Genomic DNA, 20,949 nt, shown 5'->3' with positions numbered 1-20,949 from the left:
GACTGTGACAAACTGCTTCCGACCTTACTCCAACTCTTCGGAAACAGATAAGGGGCTAAATGGCGAGCGGAATGAATCCCTCGCGAAGTTCTGACAGGAAATGTTCGGAGCACTGGAATACGCAGCTACTCCCGGGAAAATGACAGTTGAAGTGCGCAGAGCATAAGCGCTCGCGCACGAACTGCAGTCACCTGAAGAATAAATAGGAAAAAACACTAGAACGCTAACAGCTTGATCGTGTAGCCGCCATGTTGGATACAGTAAGAGAAAACGGCAGCACGATCTAACAGGTCTTCAGGAAACGGTAAGCCACTAACTGTCTCCAAGATAACTGAGACTTCCCACTCCTCTTCAACACATGTCCACTCCGCATACAGCGACTAGGAGCTGAAATCCTGACAGTACCCCCCACCAAAAGTCCTCCTCTACCTTCTGTTGGCTTGTCTGGATGGGTCTTATGAAACTCCCTAAGTAACCTAGGAGCATGAACATAAGAACTAGGCTCCCAAGATCTCTCTTCTGGGCCAAATCCCTTCCAAGCAATCAAATAAAACAACTTTCCTCCCTTGACTTTTGAATCCAGAATTCTTTTAACCTCAAACTCCTCCTCTGAATGTATCTGGACTGGAGCTGGGGGTAAAACTCTTCTCAAACCTGATGGATTTCTCTTGAGTAAAGAGACATGGAACACTGGGTGAATCTTAAACTTATCTGGAAGCTTGACCTTGAAACAGACTGGATTAATGATCTTTTCTACAGGATAAGGACCCACATAGCGAGGTTGGAATTTCCTGTTTCCCTTTAGTTTTAAGTTTCGAGTGGAAATCCAAACTAAATCTCCAACTACGAACCCTGGGTTCTCTCTCCTTCTTTTGTCTGCTTGTCTTTTATAAGAAGCTTTAGCCTTTTCTAGATTTTTGTGAGCAATCTGAAATGCCTGCTGCAACCCTTGTATCACCTCTTCAACAGCTGGAACATCTCCCTCTTCCCTACCAATCAACATATTAGGATGTCGGCCTGAGTTTAGAAAGAATGGTGTAAAACCAGTGGAAGAGTGCACAGCATTGTTATAGGCAAACTCAGCCGCCCAGAGTAACGAGGGCCAGTCTCCTTCCTGATCAATGAGATACAATCGCAAATATTGTTCAAGATCCTGATTGACCCGTTCAGTCTGTCCATCCGTCTCTGGGTGGAAACTGGTGGACAAACGAACATCCACCTCTAACCTTTGTAAAAAGGATTTCCAGAATCGAGAAACAAACTGTGGGCCTCGATCGGAAATGACCACCTTAGGGATATCATGAAGCTTGACTATGTGTTGAACAAACAGTGTGGACAGTTGGGAAGCATTTGGGAGGGATGTCAAAGGAATGAAATGGCTCATCTTGGAAAAGTGATCCACAACCACCCATATAGTGGAATAGCCCTGACCTGAGGGTAAATCTACAATGAAATCCATGGATACGGTATGCCACGGGTAGGGGGCAATGGGTAGTGGAATAACCAAACCTTGAGGAGCCAGTCTGAGTGATTTGCCTTTAACACAAGCTTCACAGGAAGCCACGTACTGCCTCACCTGAGCTTCCATGTTAGGCCACCAGAAGTTTCTTTTGATTAAATCCAAGGTCTTTTTCTCACCCTTATGGCCTGCTAACTGGTTATCATGAAACTGCTGGATGACTTCCAAACGTAAATCAGAATCTGGGACATATAATTTTCCCTGGTAATAGGGTTTCCCATCCTTGACTTCTCTGTCTTCTCCACTCTCAATCCAGTGTTCAAGTTCTTCCTCTGAACAAAGACTCTGGAGTTTCTCTTCAAAATCTGGATACTGGATAGTTCCAACAATCTTTTCTGCCGGTATGATCAATCCTTTCTCAAGAAACTCATTCTCCTCTTCTACATTCAAGCGAGATTAGGCATCCGCCTTCCCATTTGTGGATCCAGGCTTATAAGTGAGAACGAAATCAAAATCAGCAAAGAAAAGCGACCACCTTAACTGTCACGGAGTGAGGGTACAAGCTGATTTTAAAAATTGCAGATTCCTATGGTCAGTGAAAACAGTTACCACATGTTTTGCTCCCATCAGATAGTGTCTCCATTCTTGGAAGGCATCCTTCACAGCCCAAAGTTCTTTATCGGCAATTGAATAATTGATCTCTGCAGGAGTCAACTTCTGTGAACGATAAGCTACAGGATGCAGCTGCCCAGTTTCCTTGTGACGTTGGGAGAGTATTCCCCCAATCGCAAAGTTGGAAGCATCAGCTTCGACAAAAAAGGGTTCCTCCAAAATGGGATGCAATAAAACTGGAGCGGTAGTAAAGGTTTCTTTGAGCAATTGAAATGACTTCTCAGCTTCCAAGCCCCATTCAAATTTGGTGTTCTTCCTCAATAAGCGTGTCATGGGACTAACCTTTTCCGAAAAATTACAGATAAAACGCCGATAAAAATTGGCGAAGCCCACGAACCTCTGTATGTCCTTTACATTTCTTGGGGAAGGCCAATCCCTCACCTCTTTCACCTTGGACTCATCCATAGCCACTCCATCCGCCGAGAGAATGAAACCCAAAAATTCCACTTGACTGGCATGGAAGACACACTTCTCCAATTTGACAAACAGTTGATTTTCCAGCAGTTTTTTCAAAATGGTCCGCACGTGACCCACATGCTCTTGGATGTTAGCAGAAAAAATCAAGATGTCATCTATGTAAATGACAACAAACCGATCCAAGTACTCGCGCAGAATATCATTCACGAAATGCTGGAAAGCAGCAGGAGCATTGCATAGCCCGAAGGGCATGACTTGATACTCAAACTAGCCAAACCTGGTATGAAATGCGGTCTTCCACTCGTCTCCTTCTGCCATCCTTACCAAGTGGTAAGCTCCCCGCAAATCCAACTTGGTATAAACTCAATCTTCCTTGACTTGATCCAACATTTCGGAAATCAGTGGCAGGGGATAGCGATTCTTCCTGCTGACCTGATTTAATGCATGATAATCAATGCAGGTCCTCAATTTCCCATCCTTCTTTGGAATGAAGAACAAAGGAGATGACACTGGTGATTGCGAAGGACGAATTAACCCATTCTCTAAATACTGTTCCACATACTCTTTCAAATGATGGTTTTCAGCTTCTGACAAAGCGTAGATTCTGCTACAAGGCAATGAAGCTCCAGGTTCCAGTTCAATTCGACAATCATACTCCCTATGAGGGGGCAATTTCTTGGCTTCCAATTCATCAAATACGGGTGATAAATCAAGGTATTCTTCAGGAATTTCCGGAATATCCACTGCGCAGATCATCTGTGGTTGTTCCGCTAGATGGCAAGATGGAGATGGCTGTCGCTCCAGGCAAAAAGAATTGAAACAATGTTCCAGACAAAAATCTGAGTTCATATCAATTGATCTCTTAGCCCAATCAATTTTTGGGTTGTGCTCAGTGAGCCAGGGCAGTCCCAAAATAAACTGAAATTGAGGAGCATCGATTAAACTAAACTTCAAAATTGACCGATGAAGACCAGGTCCCAACAACACTATCTCCTCAGTATCATAAGCAATCGGTCCGGATGAGAGATTTGTGCCGTCTACTGCTCGGACTGGCTCAGGCTTCTTTTTCTTGAGGAACTGGATCCCAAGGGTTTTAGCAAATTTTATATCACAGAAATTGCCAGTGGCCCCAGAGTCAATCATAACAGAGACTTTGTTAACCTGCTGCTCTCCAAATTGGATGGAACAAGAAATTATCAAGTGTGGAGCAGATGATTGAAGGGTGTTCGCCAACGACTGCGCATTTGGAGCTGACTTTCCATCAGCACCCATCAGAGCAACTCCTTCTACTGATGGGGTCTGTCTTTTCCCCAATTGTTGGTCTTAGGTCTCTTTGGACATTCTTTTACAAAATGTCCAGCATTTCCGCAATACATACATAATTTACTACTCCTCCTCTTCTCACGTTCTTCTTGGGTTAATGGACCTCGAGCTGTACCGATCTGCATAGGTTCTTCGGCTGATCCCAATTCCTTATTCTTGACCACTTCAGACTTTATTCTATCGAAACAAGGGGGAATTGGTCTGGTATCTTTTCGTCGTTCATTTCTGACTGACGCTGATCTATTTGCAAAACCAAATCGATTAATTCAGAAACATCGGTGGGTCTCTTTGGAATCTGAGCTAGACCGTCCTTTAGCTCGTCCTTTAGGCCTCTGTGAAAAATAGCTGCTCTTTTCTCATTAGGCCATCTAGTCTCCACAATGAGCTTATTGTATTGCACCAGATACGCCACAAGATCCCTGTTGCCTTGTTTCAAATCCAAAAGTTCATTATCAGTTGCCTGAGAAACAGTTCGGCGGTCAAAAATGCATAGAAACTCGGCCTTGAACTCTTGAAAATTGTATAAAGCTCGGTCATTTGTAGATACCAGAGGCATGGACCATGCAGCCGCATCTCCACTCAGATAGGACAGTACGAAAGCCACCTTTGACTGGTCCTCTTTAAAGATAATAGGTTTGCATAGAAAGTGTAAAGAACATTGAGTGAGAAAAATTTGAGCCTTGAGAGGATCTCCAGTGAATCTCTCTGGGGCAGCCAAAGGAATGGTGGGGGAAAATGCATGGATTACCTGTGTGGATAAATCAGTGGTGGGGGGAGATGGGGAGAATGGTTGCGAACTGGACTCCCCAGGCAAGGTACTGGAACTAGCCACAAAGTCTTCAAACCTCCTACGTAGAACACCTGCCTCCTGACCAGATCTCATAACCTCCTCCATAGTCTCACTCAATTGTTTTTGTATTCCCTCAGGAACTAAAGCTAAACCTTTAACATCTAAACCCTCGGCCATTCTGATCAGGTGGAAGATTCTGTTCAGGCACTTCAATCTGTCGAGCGCCGAACTCCAGAACCAGGCTTCCACAGGATCAGAAGATAGCTCCCAACTCCCTCACTCCACTGCAGTCAAAATCTCTTTTAACTAGCAGTAAAGAGGGGGAAAGGGGAAGTGGAGAGAAAGAGAGACTGCCACTGCGGTTTCTTGCTAGAAGGATATTTCCGTGAGGAACTCCCACACCTGAAATTACAAAGCACAAGATTAGTCGTTCCCTACACTGAGTTATATACCAACTAAGTGCTCACATTGGGTTATAAATCTCTTCCATAAGTTTACCTGAACTGACAGTGGTAATTGCCTCTCTCTTGTAGTCTTATTAAGATGATTAAGTTTATGCAACTGTCCTTCTGTTTCTTTTCTTCGTGAATGTGGTATAGAGCAATGATGACTTAGCTGGTAAGTTGGTAAGTACAAATATATATATATATTTTCACCTACTTGTAGATAGCTCTATCACAGGAGATTTACTTCAAAAAAGTCTCTAGCAACGTAGTAATCCACTGGACTCTTTACTCGCTACTTCAATGGCTACAGAAATCTGACGTACTCAAATTTCTCCCTCAGGAAATATAACAAACTGTAGACTGGACCAAACAGCTTCAATGTAAGCAAGAAATTTAGATATACAAAGTCCGCAGCATGCTGGGAGAAGAGAGACTCTCCTACGACCAGCTACCGCAATACCTGGGTTCTCCCACGAAGACTGTGACAAACTGCTTCCGACCTTACTCCAACTCTTCGGAAAAGGGTAAGGGGCTAAATGGCGAGCGGAATAAATCCCTTGCGAAGTTCTGACAGGAAATGTTCGGAGCACTGGAATACGCAGCTACTCCCGGGAAAATGACAGTTGAAGTGCGCAGAGCATAAGCGCTCGCGCACGAACTGCCGTCACCTAAAGAATAGGAAAAAACACTAGAACGCTAACGGCTTGATCGTGTAGCCGGCATGTTAGATACAGTAAGAGAAAACGGCAGCACGATCTAACAGGTCTTCAGGAAACGGTAAGCCACCAACTTTCTCTAAGATAACTGAGACTTACCACTCCTCTTCAACACATGTCCACTCCGCATACAGCGACTAGGAGCTGAAATCCTGACAGGCATACAGTCGTTGACTTATGCCAAACATTCTTCTCAGTTTCCCTGCATGAGGAAAGTCAGTTCCTCTTTGTGCTTCAATTTCAAAATAAAGTTCTCGTATGATGTAGAATCCAAAAAGGGTATACTGAAAATCCTTCATCTCTTGCCAATTTCTGAAGATCTAGAGAATTTGAGATTGCCCTGTAGCTCAGTCTTAGTTCAGTATATAGATGATCGCATCCAAGACAAAAGAGGACTGTAAACTTGACACAATTGCGTTGATGAATTATTTAGATGACAGTGGTCATAAAGTTTCCCCACCAAAGATGCAGTAGTATAATATTTGAAAAAATGAGTTATCTGTCTTGGTCACCATATTGAGAAAGGTGCATGAAAAAGCTCAAAAGAATGCTCCTCTGCATTTCTGAAAATTAACTCCTACCACTAGAGGGAGGAGAGGATATTCAAGGGAATTGTTGCCTGCTTTGGTCAGTGATTTCAAAACTTTTCCTTGATAGTGAACTATTAATAAGGTTTACTCTCAGTGACATAAAATAACCAGTGCCTTTTGACAAAGAAGGTTCAGAGGCATTCCATACACTAAGATAGAGTTTATACAATGAATCCACCCTTAGAATTCCTGACTATAATTTAACCATCTATTTGTATTGCCATGAGAAGGGTGGGTGTACATTATCAATTCTTACACAGAGACTTAGATGAGCGATGAGACCAGCAGTTTATCTTTCAGCTGTATTGGATCCATTAGCTGTAAGTCTTCCTGATTGTCTTAAATCAATGTCAGCTGCGTGTGTTGCAGTTGAATAAAGTGAAGGAATAGTGATGGGCTATACTTTAATTTTATATGTCCCTCATTAGTGGACATCCTATTGACATGTACAATGCTCAGCACATGACAAGCAGTCGACTGACAAGGTATGGGCAAGTCATCCTTGGAGCAGAGAATATTTCAAATCAAAGGTGCAATTAGCATAACCCCTCAACATTGTTTCAGATTCCAGGCAAAGATTGTGAAATCAGGGAACTTGATGAAAATGAGGATGATGATGATGAGAGTGAACATGACTGCATTCCAGTTACTGCACTATGCACCAAACTAAACCCTGAAATAAAAGAAATTCCTTTGGAAATAGCTGATCTGACTTTATTTGTTTATGGTTCTTGTTTGAGAGACCAGTATTGAGCATGGAAGGCTTGCTATGCATTATATTCCATTTCTGAAATTCTTCAAGTGGCAGAATGTATTACGCTGACAAGAGTTTGTTGACTTATCAGTTAATTTTAATGTGATCATTTATACACTCAACCAGTATGGTTTTAGTGTGGTGCATGGTTTTGGTCAACTGTGATCACAGGTTTTGTACATTTTCTGGAGCTCCCATAAAGAACTGTTTCTATATACTTGATCTCTTGAAAGAATTTCCGCTATTGCTAGGTTACCCGAAAATTCAACAGAATTTGTATGTTACTCCTGAAAACAAATACATTCTCACTGACATAATGCATATATCCGATTGCAAGGTATTTCCATAGCCTAATACATTCAGGGTGAGATAGCATGGCCCATACATTTAGAAAATAGAAAATATTGGTAAAAAACAAATTTTAGAAATGTTGCTGGGAGTTTGTGTTCCAGATGCTTGATTTGTCAGCTAAATAATCAAGGAAAGTGAACATTTACTGTGATGAATCATATTAGCAAATCAGAAAGCCTGTTTATAAGACTCCAAGCAGACGTTGTAGAGATGCCAGTTTGCAATGGCTTCAAATATATACTGGTCAATGTCTACTTGTTTTCTAAATGGGTTGAATCATACCCCACCCAGAGTTCAGAAAGCCTTTGTTATAAAGTGCCCTTTTTGGATGGTCATCCCTCCACCTTTTACTGTTAGATACTGTGGTAATTGATCTGAAAGTCTGCTGGGTCCTGCTACTCAGGCCCATCACCAGTGCTCTTTCCCTCAAACTGTAAATGTGAATTGGTACACTCAATTGGCAAGTACGTTTACACCCCTGGAAGGCCCTAATATGGTATCAGTGGTACCCAGGACAGGTACCCAGGACAGGATGTAATAGGTGTACCAGGGCTGCTGGTGCCACCCTGAGTGACCCGAGTAAAAACGGTCTGTAGGTCTGCCACGGCAGCCCTGCACGAGCAGCTTGCCTGCTCGAGTTCGACCCTGCACACACCATGTGTGACCGGGTCAGCTCACTGCATTGAATATATATCAGTCACCACTAAGGTATGCCTCCTATATCTCAGGAGGCAGGGTGTATTATAGTATCTGCGTGGAAGTATATGTGCAAGCATATACTGCCCTGTGGTAGCATTCTAAACGTATTTCCAGCACAAGTGACCAGAGGTCCATCTGATAACATGGCCTAACATATGGACATTACTTCTATGTCCAGATCCATGGTGGTCCGGACGATTTCTTTCGTGTTTGGTGTCAAACACTGTCCTATAGGTGATATTGAAGCTTAACCTGAATGTACCTAGGTGGCACTTTAGACAGTGTCCTCCAAGTTAACCCAGTGTTCTCATGCTTTGGCTGGATTTTTCAAAGTTTTGCTGCCAAAACAGGTGCCTTGGGTGGGCCCGATGATGAAGCATGTCACCAACTAGGTAGGTGAGAGAGGGATTTACTATAAACATAATGTGTTTTCTTTCTAAAACAAACATATGTTAGGAGCATCCACTCCAGAGCTAGTTCTCTTTGATAAAAACAAAACAGAAACCTGACCTCATGTTGGGGGGTGTGGGCCACTCCCAGAGGTCAGAGACAAAGTACCTGTGTGAGCAGGAGGTGACGGGACACAGCCTTTACCATGAAGCTGTAACTCCACATGCCTTTACCACGCAGTCGCCGCTACCATGCAAGTTTTTACCACGCAGGATTTTACAACGCACATGCCTTTACCATGCATGCCATTAAAATGGATTTCATTGTAAAGGGATGAATGGGAAAGGCATATTTGTTGTAAAAGTTTAAATAGGTATGTGTAAGTATTAATTTCATTAAGTGTTTTAAGTGTTTTTACACACATATCTATATTTATGTATATCCATCTCTATATCTCTCTCTCTCTCTCTCTCTCTCTCTCTCTCTCTCTCTCTCTCTATATATATATATATATATATATATATATATATATATATATATATATATATATATATATATATCCATATATATATATATATATATATATATATATATATATATATATATATATATATATATATATATATATATATATATATATATATATATATATTACCTACTGGCGGTCGCCAGTAGGTATATATAGTTAGGATTTTTTCTCTATGGGATTTTTGAAAATTCTATGTCTAATAACTTTGGCGTTTGTGGACGGAATTGGCTGAAAGTTTCAGGAAAATGGAACATTTTGTTTCTGAGCAGCCCCTGAAAATTTGGGGGGGTTTCATCAAGGGGGGGCCGAGAAAAAAGGGGGGTCCCAAAACGCGTTTTTCCCATGTTAATTTCCATAGGGCGGTTGGCCTCACTTTTAGCTCGAACGGCTGAATGGATTTGCACGAAACTTGGCAAAATTGTAGGGACTGTTAGCCCGATGTGCCTTTGCTAGGTCTCAATATATGTGCTCCAGTGGATTTTGAGTAATTTAGGTTCAAAACAAGATATATATCTGGGCGGAGCCTAACCACAAATCTGATCTGATTGGCTGTCAGCACTTCATCCAAGAAGTGTTGGCAGCCATCTTGGGACCAATATACATGATAGCACCTCATTAAAAAGCATTGTAGTTAATAGAGGGTTTTAGGACTTTAGTTACATTATAAATCATTTGTTGATGGTACCATACTCGTTTTAGGAATTGTGGTGGGTTCTAAGGTGATTTTACCATGTGAAAAAACCTTCTGCTGTGATATCATGAATATTGTTTGAAAGAAAACTAATATCTCATGATTTTCCCACAGTGGTTTGGAAGGGGATCTATAAGCTAAACTGAAAGCATATTTTCTGTAAATTCACATTATCTTTCTCAGTCATGTGAAAATGAAGTCTGACATTCTCAGTAAAACATGTACATCCAACAAGGACAGAGACTGTCAGTTGATTCCTTTGTGTTCTACTGCAGCCTCCTAGAGTGTTCTAAAGAACAACTAGAGCGCTAACAGTCCTACTTATTACAAAGGTATGGCACACCTGAAGCCATCTTCATTGGAATAAAGTGGTAACTCTTAAAACATTTAATTTAAAAAGAAACAACATGAGGGGGTATATTTTGCCATAGAAAGTATGATTAGTGCTGCAGAATGAAAAATTAGGGCACATTTTGAGTGACTTCTCAAATCCTTTTCTATTTCATTAAAACATTCTGACATGCAGTCTCCCAAAATGGCCACCAGAGACAAAAGAGCCCAAATGTAGCCCAAATATCACCCAGATGTAGCCCAAGTATAGCCCAATGACAGAATGTCCCAGAGTGTTCTAAAGAACAACTAGAGCGCTAACAGTCCTACTTATTACAAAGGTATGGCACACCTGAAGCCATCTTGATTGGAATAAAGTGGTAACTCTTAAAACATTTAATTTAAAAAGAAACAACATGAGGGGGTATATTTTGCCATAGAAAGTATGATTAGTGCTGCAGAATGAAAAATTAGGGCACATTTTGAGTGACTTCTCAAATCCTTTTCTATTTCATTAAAACATTCTGACATGCAGTCTCCCAAAATGGCCACCAGAGACAAAAGAGCCCAAATGTAGCCCAAATATCACCCAGATGTAGCCCAAGTATAGCCCAATGACAGAATGTCCCAGAGTGTTCTAAAGAACAACTAGAGCGCTAACAGTCCTACTTATTACAAAGGTATAGCACACCTGGAGCCATCGTGATGGGAATAAAGTGGTAACTCTTAAGACATTTAATTTAAAAAGGAACAAAATGAGGGGGTATATTATGCAATAGAAGGTATTATTAGTGCTGCAGAAAGAAAAATTAGGGCACATTTTGAGTGACTTTTCAAATCCTCTTCTATTTCATTAAAAATTCTGACATGCAGTCTCCCAAAATGGCCACCAGAGACAAAAGAGCCCAAATGTAGCCCAAATATCACCCAGATGTAGCCCAAGTATAGCCCAATGACAGAATGTCCCAGAGTGTTCTAAAGAACAACTAGAGCGCTAACAGTCCTACTTATTACAAAGGTATGGCACACCTGAAGCCATCTTGATTGGAATAAAGTGGTAACTCTTAAAACATTTAATTTAAAAAGGAACAAAATGAGGGGGTATATTTTGCCATATGAATTATGATTAGTGCTGCAAAAAGAAAAATTAGGGCACATTTTGAGTGACTTCTCAAACCCTCTTCAATTTCATTAAAAAATTCTGACATAGTCTCCCAAGATGGCCACCAGAGACAAAAGAGCCTAAATGTAGCCCAAATATCATTCAGATGTACCCCAAGTATAGCCCAATGACAGAATGTCCCAGAGTGTTCTAAAGAACAACTAGAGCGCTAACGGTCTTACTTATGACAAAAGTATGGCACACCAGAAGCCATCTTGATTGGAATGAAGTGGTAAGTCTGAAAACACTCAATTTAAAAAGGAACAACATGAGGGGGTTAATTTTGCCATAGAAAGTATGATTAGTGCTTCAGAAAGAAAAATTAGGGATCATTTTGAGTGACTTCTCAAATCCTCTTCTATTTCATTAAAAAAATTCTGACATGCAGACTGAAACATGCACTTTGAATACCAGCAGCAGACGTCCCTGGTGAGCAGTAGCTTTACTACAGTGATCTAATGTGCAACTAGAGTGCTAACATTCAGAATTTATGGCAAATGTGTGACACATCTGAATGCCTTCTTGATGGAACCAAAGTAAACAAGCATTGAAAATGCAATAGATCTCGCCCTCGTTTAAGTTAAAGCCATTCTGTTTGTAATGAGGTGGCTTTTTAGCTTTGCTTTTATTAGTGTTTTTTCAACTTTCATGTAAATAACGCACCGTTTTCACCAAATCGACTTTGCCCAAGCACACCCTTCCCTTCGGCCAACAAATCCCAAAAATTCGGCACACCTGCCGATCCACTCTCCCTACAGCTCACCAAAGCCCCGTCCCTCTAGCGCAACTGGAACACCCCAAATTCACCTTCTCCATGCGCACCAAAAACTCCCATTGAATAACATGGCAATTCGCTACTCCGCACAAAAATTGCTCTTTAAAGCACTTCCACTGCTCCGATCCGCTTCAAACTTGGCTGGACACTAGTTCCAGCGATTCCCTAACATCTCTCCAAAAATCAGCCCTATCCATCCACTGGAACGGGGACGAATTTCAAACCGAATACGCGCCCCCCGCAAAGACAAAAAAAGCCATAAAACGGCCAAATCTTGACCAAAAACCGCCAAAATCCCTCAAAACCTTGCCAACACCAATACGCACGAAACTGAACCGGCCCCTCAGCCCTAGGCTCCGGGAACCCTACTTAATTGACCCAAAAGCCCTAAAAAAGCAACATAATACACACGAAAACGCCCTAACAACCCTAAAATGCATATAAGTATATGTATGCATGCATTTATGTTTGTATTTATATAGATATACAGATGATATATGTTTATATATGTATGTATATATATATATTCACTGAAAAAACCATAGGCTATAGACCATATATAGTTAGGAATTAGCATTTACAAAACCTTGAAAATTCACTGAAAAAACCATAGGTTATAGACCATATATAGTTAGGAATTAGCATTTACAAAACCTTGAAAATTCACTGAAAAAACCATAGGTTATAGACCATATATAGTTAGGAATTCGCATTTACAAAACCTTATTTTACTCACACAAAACCATTGAAATTCCATATATAGTTAGTTGCACTAACTATATATCGCGCACCCGCAATCCACTGCTGATGATGTCACATATTACATCATTCATGACATGGTCAGTGACATCACTGATGACATCACTGATGACATCTCAAATGACATCACTGATGACATCACTGATGACAACATCCAGTGACTGTATGTTTCTGGAAAGTTAAAATATGTCTTACATATTGAAGAATGAGTGGATGTATAAGTGTCTGGATGATGGATTTAGTAGGTGCATGACTGACTGTATGAGTGAGTGATTAAATGTGTCTCACTGAGTGCATGGGTTAGTGACTAAACTGTCTTAATTTGTTGTTCTGTAAACTGTTGCATGTGTTGATAAGTAGCTATATGAGTAACTATATGGGTTATTGATTGGTTGCCCAAGTATTTGTATGGGAGACTGAGTGTGTGTGTGGGTGGCTGGGAGGTGTATGGCTCTGTGCATAGATGTGTGAGCAGTTGATTCACTAGATGTATGGTTTCAAAAGTGCATGTGGAAACAGCTGTATGGGCGGTTGACTGTGTGCATGAGTGTATTGGTGAGTGAATGGATATCTCAGTGCTACATGTCAAAGTAAGTACATATGTAAAACACAGTACATGTGAGAGTTGACATATATAAATAACTGTGCATAAGAGCCAGTGAATGTGTGAGTGGCTGTATGGATCATTGTGAACTTGTATCAGGGATTGTATAAGAGAGTAAATATGTGTTAGTATATGTTTGAATAAGTAAAGTTTGTATAACTGTATAGTTGAGGAAATGGAGGTGTGATTGATTCTTTGCATGACTGACTAGGTGTGTGAGTAACTCCATGGATGAGTGACAGTCTGTGAGTGTCTGTTTACACTGATTGTATCTAAGGTTATATTAGAGTCTGAAGAGGTTCATCGTATTATCACATGAATGATATCATCAGTGATGTGATCAGTAATGTCAAATGAGATGTCATCAGTGATGTCATCAGTGATGTCATTTGAGATGTCATCAGTGATGTCATTTGAGATGTCATCAGTGATGTCATCAGTGATGTCACTGACCATGTCATGAATGATGTAATATGTGACATCATCAGCAGTGGATTGCGGGTGCGCGATATATAGTTAGTGCAACTAACTATATATGGAATTTCAATGGTTTTGTGTGAGTAAAATAAGGTTTTGTAAATGCGAATTCCTAACTATATATGGTCTATAACCTATGGTTTTTTCAGTGAATTTTCAAGGTTTTGTAAATGCTAATTCCTAACTATATATGGTCTATAACCTATGGTTTTTTCAGTGAATATATATATATATATATATATATATATATATTACCTACTGGCGGTCGCCAGTAGGTATATATAGTTAGGATTTTTTCCCTATGGGATTTCTGAAAATTCTATGCCTAATAACTTTGGCGTTTGTGGACGGAATCGGCTGAAATTTTCAGGAAAATGGCACATTTTGTTTCTGAGCAGCCCTTGAAAATTTGGGGGGGTTTTGTGGAGGGGGGCCGAGAAAAAAGGGGGGTCCCAAAACGCGTTTTTTCCATGTTAATTTCCATAGGGCGGTTGGACTCACTTTTAGCCCGAACGGCTGAATGGATTTGCACGAAACTTGGCAAAATTGTAGGGACTGTTAGCCCGATGTGCCTTTGCTAGGTCTCAATATATGTGCTTCAGTGGATTTTGAGAAATTAACGTTTAAATCAAGATATATATCTGTAACAGCGCTCCGGGCAGCGATCCGGTTAGCGAACCTTTCGCGTATCGGAACTTTGCGATGCGAAGCTGATTGGCTCTCCGGTGTCTGTCAACATTCTAAACAGTCCGGAGCGGCCGCCATCTTGTCTCTCGGTAGGATCGAGAGACAAGAGGAGGCCAAAACAAAGGGGGAAATTACCATAAGGGGGCATAGTAGATCCTCGTTGACCCCCTAGGTTTTATGTGGAGGTTTTAAAAGGGCCTAGGAGGGTCCAAAAAAAAAAATTTTTTTTTTGCGTGGTAAGCGCCAAGTTCGCGAACCGGAAAGCGTTCTGGGCAGCGAACTTTAAGGATAAAAGAATGATAGACTTTTGTAATACTGTATGTTAATTATTTGTTGTTTTTGTTCGTTTATTTATTTATTTATTTATTTTGATTTTAAAAAAAATTATTTATTATTTTCATAGTTCATTAAAACTTCCAGCATTATATCATCTGGTATCTCGTCAAACATGGATGTTTCTGTCTCTTGTAAGGTTTGAATAAATTGTTCGTCAAAAGATTGATCCATAAAATCTTCATCCACATTTTCTTCATTTACAATGTCTTCGGATGTAATCTCGAAGGAAACATTACTTTTTTCTTGCTCCCCTTCCATTTTTTTGCTGTAAATTGCATAAAAAAAATAATTAAATTAGAAGAGTTAGGGCACTGTTGGGTTTAAGTTCAGACAGGTAGTTCTGTTTTTTTAACAGTGAACTTAAAGTAAGTAAATTCATAATTATAGCAGAGAAGTGTAAGTCAATCAATAAATATAACAGAGGAGTCTATCTGTATCTATAACTATAGCAGGGGGACAGTAAATAATTATCAAAAACGTTTTTACAAATTAATTTAAAGTGCCACTTACAAATTATCAGTCAGTCAAAATACTCTTTATTCGATTTTTGCTAAAATCATAAAAGGCATAAAACAAACACAATACAGTATTTAAAAACGTCACTTGATCACATTAAAAAGAATGAATTTCTACATAATGATTACATTTCATCAGATTGTTGCATGCAATAGTTTTAAAAATGTTTCCTTTAAAAAACAAATTTGAGTTAAAACAGGTCAATCTGGGGTAGCCTTTTTTTTCTAGTTCTAAAAGCCGAAGTTAAATAGCAAGCAACACTAAACATAGTATAAGTGTCTGTTAACATTTGAAGGAAGATTAGGGCTGGCCTTATTTGAGTAAAGCCCGCTGCCTTCAGAACAGGGAATAGATATTTCTTCCTTTCAGTGCTATAAAAATCACAGAAAAATATAAAATGAAGGGTGTCCTGAACTGAGAAGTTATCGCAACCGCATGGCGGACCATCCTCAGGTTTTGACCACACCGGAAAATTTCCTAAGGTATAATGAATTAAATTCATCCTAAATTTGGTCAATAGGAGTCTATGCAGAGGATTAGTCACGGTTTTTAGGTAAGGTTCCATGGTGGGTGAAGTAATTAAAACAGTATGTGCCCTTACCATGGGTTTCCTCAGTTCCAGATCTTCTCTATCCATACGGGCCCTATCCATAAACATCCGCTTAATCCACCTAACATCCTCCCTCCTAATGTTAGTTGGGTCATTAAAAAGTTCCGGTCTCCCCAGCTTTAATAAGGTAGATTTAATAAATTTTAGCCAGGGAATTCTCATGGCGTTATCCCTTGCGATGACGTCCTTAAGGATGGCATGATTTAACGTCAGCTCGGGATTCAACCACGTTTTGACCCAAAAAAGGAGGGGTGCCAATTTAAGTTTATCAGAGATGTATGGTAGGCCTATTTCCTCATGAATAGAGAAGGTAGGTGTAGAGTCTGGTACAGATAAAATATTCCTGATGATACCGTTTTCCACCCTCTGAATTTTTGCCGTCTCTACGTGGCCCCAAATCGCAGATCCGTACATAGCGATTGGAACGCACTTGCTATTATATATTTTAATCACAGCCTCCATTGGTTTTGCTCCCAATCGCTTTGTGAAGGCCAGCAAGGCTGATGAGGATCGTGCTAAGCTGAGACTTTTAGCTGTGACCTGTGGAACCCAAGACCCTCTGTGATCAAAAAGGACTCCCAAGTAAGGAAAGACTGGGACCCTAGAAAGGGTCTCCCCTTTACATATAAAAGATTTTTTCTGCAGCATGTTAACTTTACGGCCAATGATCATAGTGTGGGACTTGGACACATTAATTTTCAAGTCTAGGTTCTCCATAAAGGAGCCAAAACGGTCCAGAAGAATCTGTAGACTAATCCCTGTTCGCGCTATCAGGACGGCATCGTCCGCGTATAGGAGGGCTGGGATTTGAGCACCTCCTACACGTGGAACATCCGCCGATCCTGTTTCAAGGTATTTCCCGAGACCATTTATATAAATAGTAAAAAGAAGGGGGGCCAGGATACAACCCTGTCGCACCCCTTTTTCAGAATTAAAACTTTCTGTGCACCTACCGTCCCTGGTGACTCTTATTTTTGCCTTAAGATCTTGATGTAGCCTTGCCATAAATGCCACCAAGGGTTCCTCTATACCTAAATCTAATAGGGTAGTCCACAGCTTGCTTCTATTCACCAGGTCGAAAGCCGAGGAGAGGTCCATGAAGGCCAGATAAACTGTCCCCTCCCCGGCCACCGTATACCTGGAGACTAGAAGGTGGAGGTTGGAGCATTGTTCCAATGTCCCCCTATTCTCACGAAAGCCATATTGGATATTCGAGAGTCCCCCATGCAGTTCAATATTTTCCCTTAGTTGATTCAAAAGGACTCTACCTAAGATTTTAAAAGTAGAGTCGATAAGGGAAATAGGGCGATAGCACCCAGGGTCCTCCCGATTTCCCTTCTTAAAGATGGGAACTATTATGGATGTTGCCCAGGTTTGAGGTATGCTTCCTTCGGCTGCTGCTCTAAATACTCTGGTCAAAACTTTACTCCAAAGTACTGGACAATATTTAAAAAAGTCTGCCGGGACACCATCCGGGCCTGGAGCCTTATTTTTTGTGGTATCCGCAATGGCTTTAAGGACCTGCTCTTCCGTAACTACCACTGTGGCTGTACAAGAAGTCGCCACAGTAGTACTTGGACAAACTGACGGTTCACCCCCGTAGATCTTACTAAAATGCTGTACCCATCTTTCGTCTGGGATTACACAATCTGTGTTCAGATTGTTCTCTCCTGAGAAAAAGGAGTGGTTAATAATTTCCCAAAACTGTTTACTGTTTTTTAAAACATCTACATTGAGAAGATCAGTCCAAGCATTTTTCTTGATTTCATTTTTCCTTGCCCTCACGATGGTTTTATAGGCCCGTCTTAAATTAGAGATTAGTTCTTTGTCCCTTTTTTTGGCCTTAAGAGCCGTTTTCAATTCTCTATGTGCCCTTGAACATTTGCTATCAAACCATTTGTGGGGCTTTGGGGGGTACTTAGATTTAGGTTTTAAAAGATCCCTAACAGTTTGTGCACAGATACAATTAAAAGCTGCAACAACCTGAGAGTTCGAGGCGGTATGATCTAGACAAGTTTCTATAGGTCCCTCAATTTTGGGAAGTAGGGTTTCCATAAACCGTTCCTCCATGGCCATACCCCATCTAAGTCGTCTGCCCTGATCACTGGGCACCGTCAAGGCGCAAACCCGGGGCTGATCCACCTGCCTGCGCCATAAGTCACTCCAGTGTATAGCAGTTGACAGAGGGTTATGATCACTATGGTGTGAGACAGTGACTTTATAGTCACTTGCCTTTGAATTTAAGCCTACGGTCATAAATATGTAATCAATTATTGTCCCTTTGGTTGTACCTTTGTACGTGGGGACCTTCTCATTATTAGCAGTTTTAAAAGATTCGTATAGATTAGAATTCGCACACAATAGGTCAAGTGTCTCCCCCATTTTGGTGTGTTCAAAGTGAGGAATGCAGGCTCCGTCAGGAGAGTCTGCATCTAATGATTGGCAAGGCAAATGACATTTGTGGCTATTAAAGTCGCCCATTAAGAGAATTTCGAAAGGAGTATGTGAATTTTGACTGAAGTTATTTATCAAGTTCGCCAAACAATGCACATGTTCATATTCATTTGATCCACCCCAAGCATTGTAAAAATTAATTACTAGTATAATACAGCTTGGGGAGACTGTCCACTCTATTGCTAAGATGTTTGGGGAACCTGAATTCAATAAGTTAAAAGATCCTACTAGATCTAAAGAAAAAAGTGTGATGAGCCCCCCTTTTGCTCTCCCCGCGTTACTGGTGCTGGCAGGTATTGTGTAACTTAGAAATCCATCTAAATAAAAAGAAAGTGAAGTGTCCCACGTTTCTTGCAGAGCTATGACCTTATGTGTAGAAATATATTGGGTCCAAGTAGGGTCAGATGTTTTAGCTCTTATTCCTGCCACGTTCCAAGTCATGAATGTACATGGTAGGGGGGTTACCCTCTCAGGCTTAACTATTATAGGTGATGTTTGGGGTAAAGGTAGTCAATCGTTGGTGTTCAGATCACTTAGAGGATTAAAACGATTTACCAAATCCATAATAGGGCCTGTGTTGTGGGACGTTGATCGGTTTCGTTTCACATTCCTAGTTACAGTTTGCCACCCGTTCACTGATGGGACCGTAATTGGGGGGGGCATCCTATGTGGATAAAAAAGGGGCTGTGGGGGATAAAAGAAACCTAGTGGGACTGCCCTGAGGCTATCACTTTCCTTAATATCTGATCCATCCCAGAACAAAGTGCTCGGGCAATGGTCGTTGTTAAAGTTTATCACTACACAGTCACCTTTCACATTTTTAGCCCGTTTTCCCACCCATCCTACCCTTCTAGCGGCTATAATACTAGAGGATGTATTTGAATCACCACTGCTGAAATCATCACACCATTTTTTTGCTTTTCCAATAAGTTCAGGAGTTGACTCCTCCTCTCCTTCCCTTAGCGGGGGCACCCCTAGGAAAACAGCTACGTAGGGTACTACCGCTGGGGGCAAGTTTAGATGGATCTTGCTCCCAGGAAAATTAGTAGCCCCAGGTGTTGAGTAGATCTCCTGTGGAATAATGGGTGTGGGAGGTTGGGCAACCTGTGAGCCTGCTATAACTGATTCCATGGGCTCAGAGATGGTCTCAGGTGGTGGTAAGGGTAGGTGTTGTACTCTGTGACAATCTACGACCTTTTTCTCGCCAAGATGCAAGCTATCAAATTTTTTCGCGATATCATCAATTAGCACACATTTTTTTAACAAGCCTTCAAGACATGTGGTCATTGTGTCTACTATGTCCTTTGCAATTCCCACTAAAAGGGGTTCAATCCGTTCCTCAAAAAGAGCCTCGATAAGATCCTTTAGAGACTCCTCCATCCCATGAGTGGCTCGGGGGGGGGCCTCCCTCTTCTTGCGTTTTTTCGAGGGTGATTTTAAAGTTCCCAAAGTGTCCGGGGTCACAGTAGGGAGCAAAGTTTGGGATGCGCAGGATTGAGGTAAAGTGGAAACAGTAGCAATTGTGGGTTTTGTTATAATGATGTCAGGCTCTAAAGGGATGGATTGTGTTTCAGATGATGTGGCTGGGGGGGGAGATTTAGCAATCAAGCCCAGTTCTAGTTGTGCTGTAGCAATTTCCTTGGTTAAAGCCCCCACCGCAGAAGTAAGATAGGACAGAATAGAGTCAGATTGTTTTGCCACTTTTGCTTTTTTTCCGCCCTCTTGTGTGGTAGCACCGCATTTCCGCTTACCCATATTTGCAGGAGATGTTAGATGGGTGGCCCAGCCCTGCCTGTTCTTGCCGTGGACTGCCGTAGACTGTCCCGCCCTTGTCCCGGGCTTCTCCCGGGCGGCTCCCGCGCGCTCCCGCGTCGCGGGGGGAGACGCTGCTGTTTATGCGCCGCCTGGCGCCAAATCGCGGTATGCGGCTTCCGGCCTCACTGGTCGCTGGGGCTTGTAGTTTCTGCTTCCTGCTGCCCCGGTGGAGTGTGCACGGCGGCGGCGGCGCTCGAAGGCACAGAGCGCCGCGGCTCCGAGATGCAAGCTGTTGTCCCTCGCGGGCCCCTCGCGCCCACACAACCACAACGCTGTGTCCCTGGTAGGTGCGCTGAGTCCCCCGCTCTGCCGGGGGAGACGCTGCTGTTTATGCGCCGCCTGGCGCCAAATCGCGGTATGCGGCTTCCGGCCTCACTGGTCGCTGGGGCTTGTAGTTTCTGCTTCCTGCTGCCCCGGTGGAGTGTGCACGGCGGCGGCGGCGCTCGAAGGCACAGAGCGCCGCGGCTCCGAGATGCAAGCTGTTGTCCCTCGCGGGCCCCTCGCGCCCACACAACCACAACGCTGTGTCCCTGGTAGGTGCGCTGAGTCCCCCGCTCTGCCGGGGGAGACGCTGCTGTTTATGCGCCGCCTGGCGCC

The sequence above is a fragment of the Lissotriton vulgaris genome, chromosome 6, assembly GCF_964263255.1.
Source record: "Lissotriton vulgaris chromosome 6, aLisVul1.2, whole genome shotgun sequence".
Lineage (NCBI taxonomy): Eukaryota > Metazoa > Chordata > Amphibia > Caudata > Salamandridae > Lissotriton > Lissotriton vulgaris.
The sequence above is the reverse complement of the archived record's forward strand: the minus strand, read 5'-3'. Positions refer to the sequence as shown.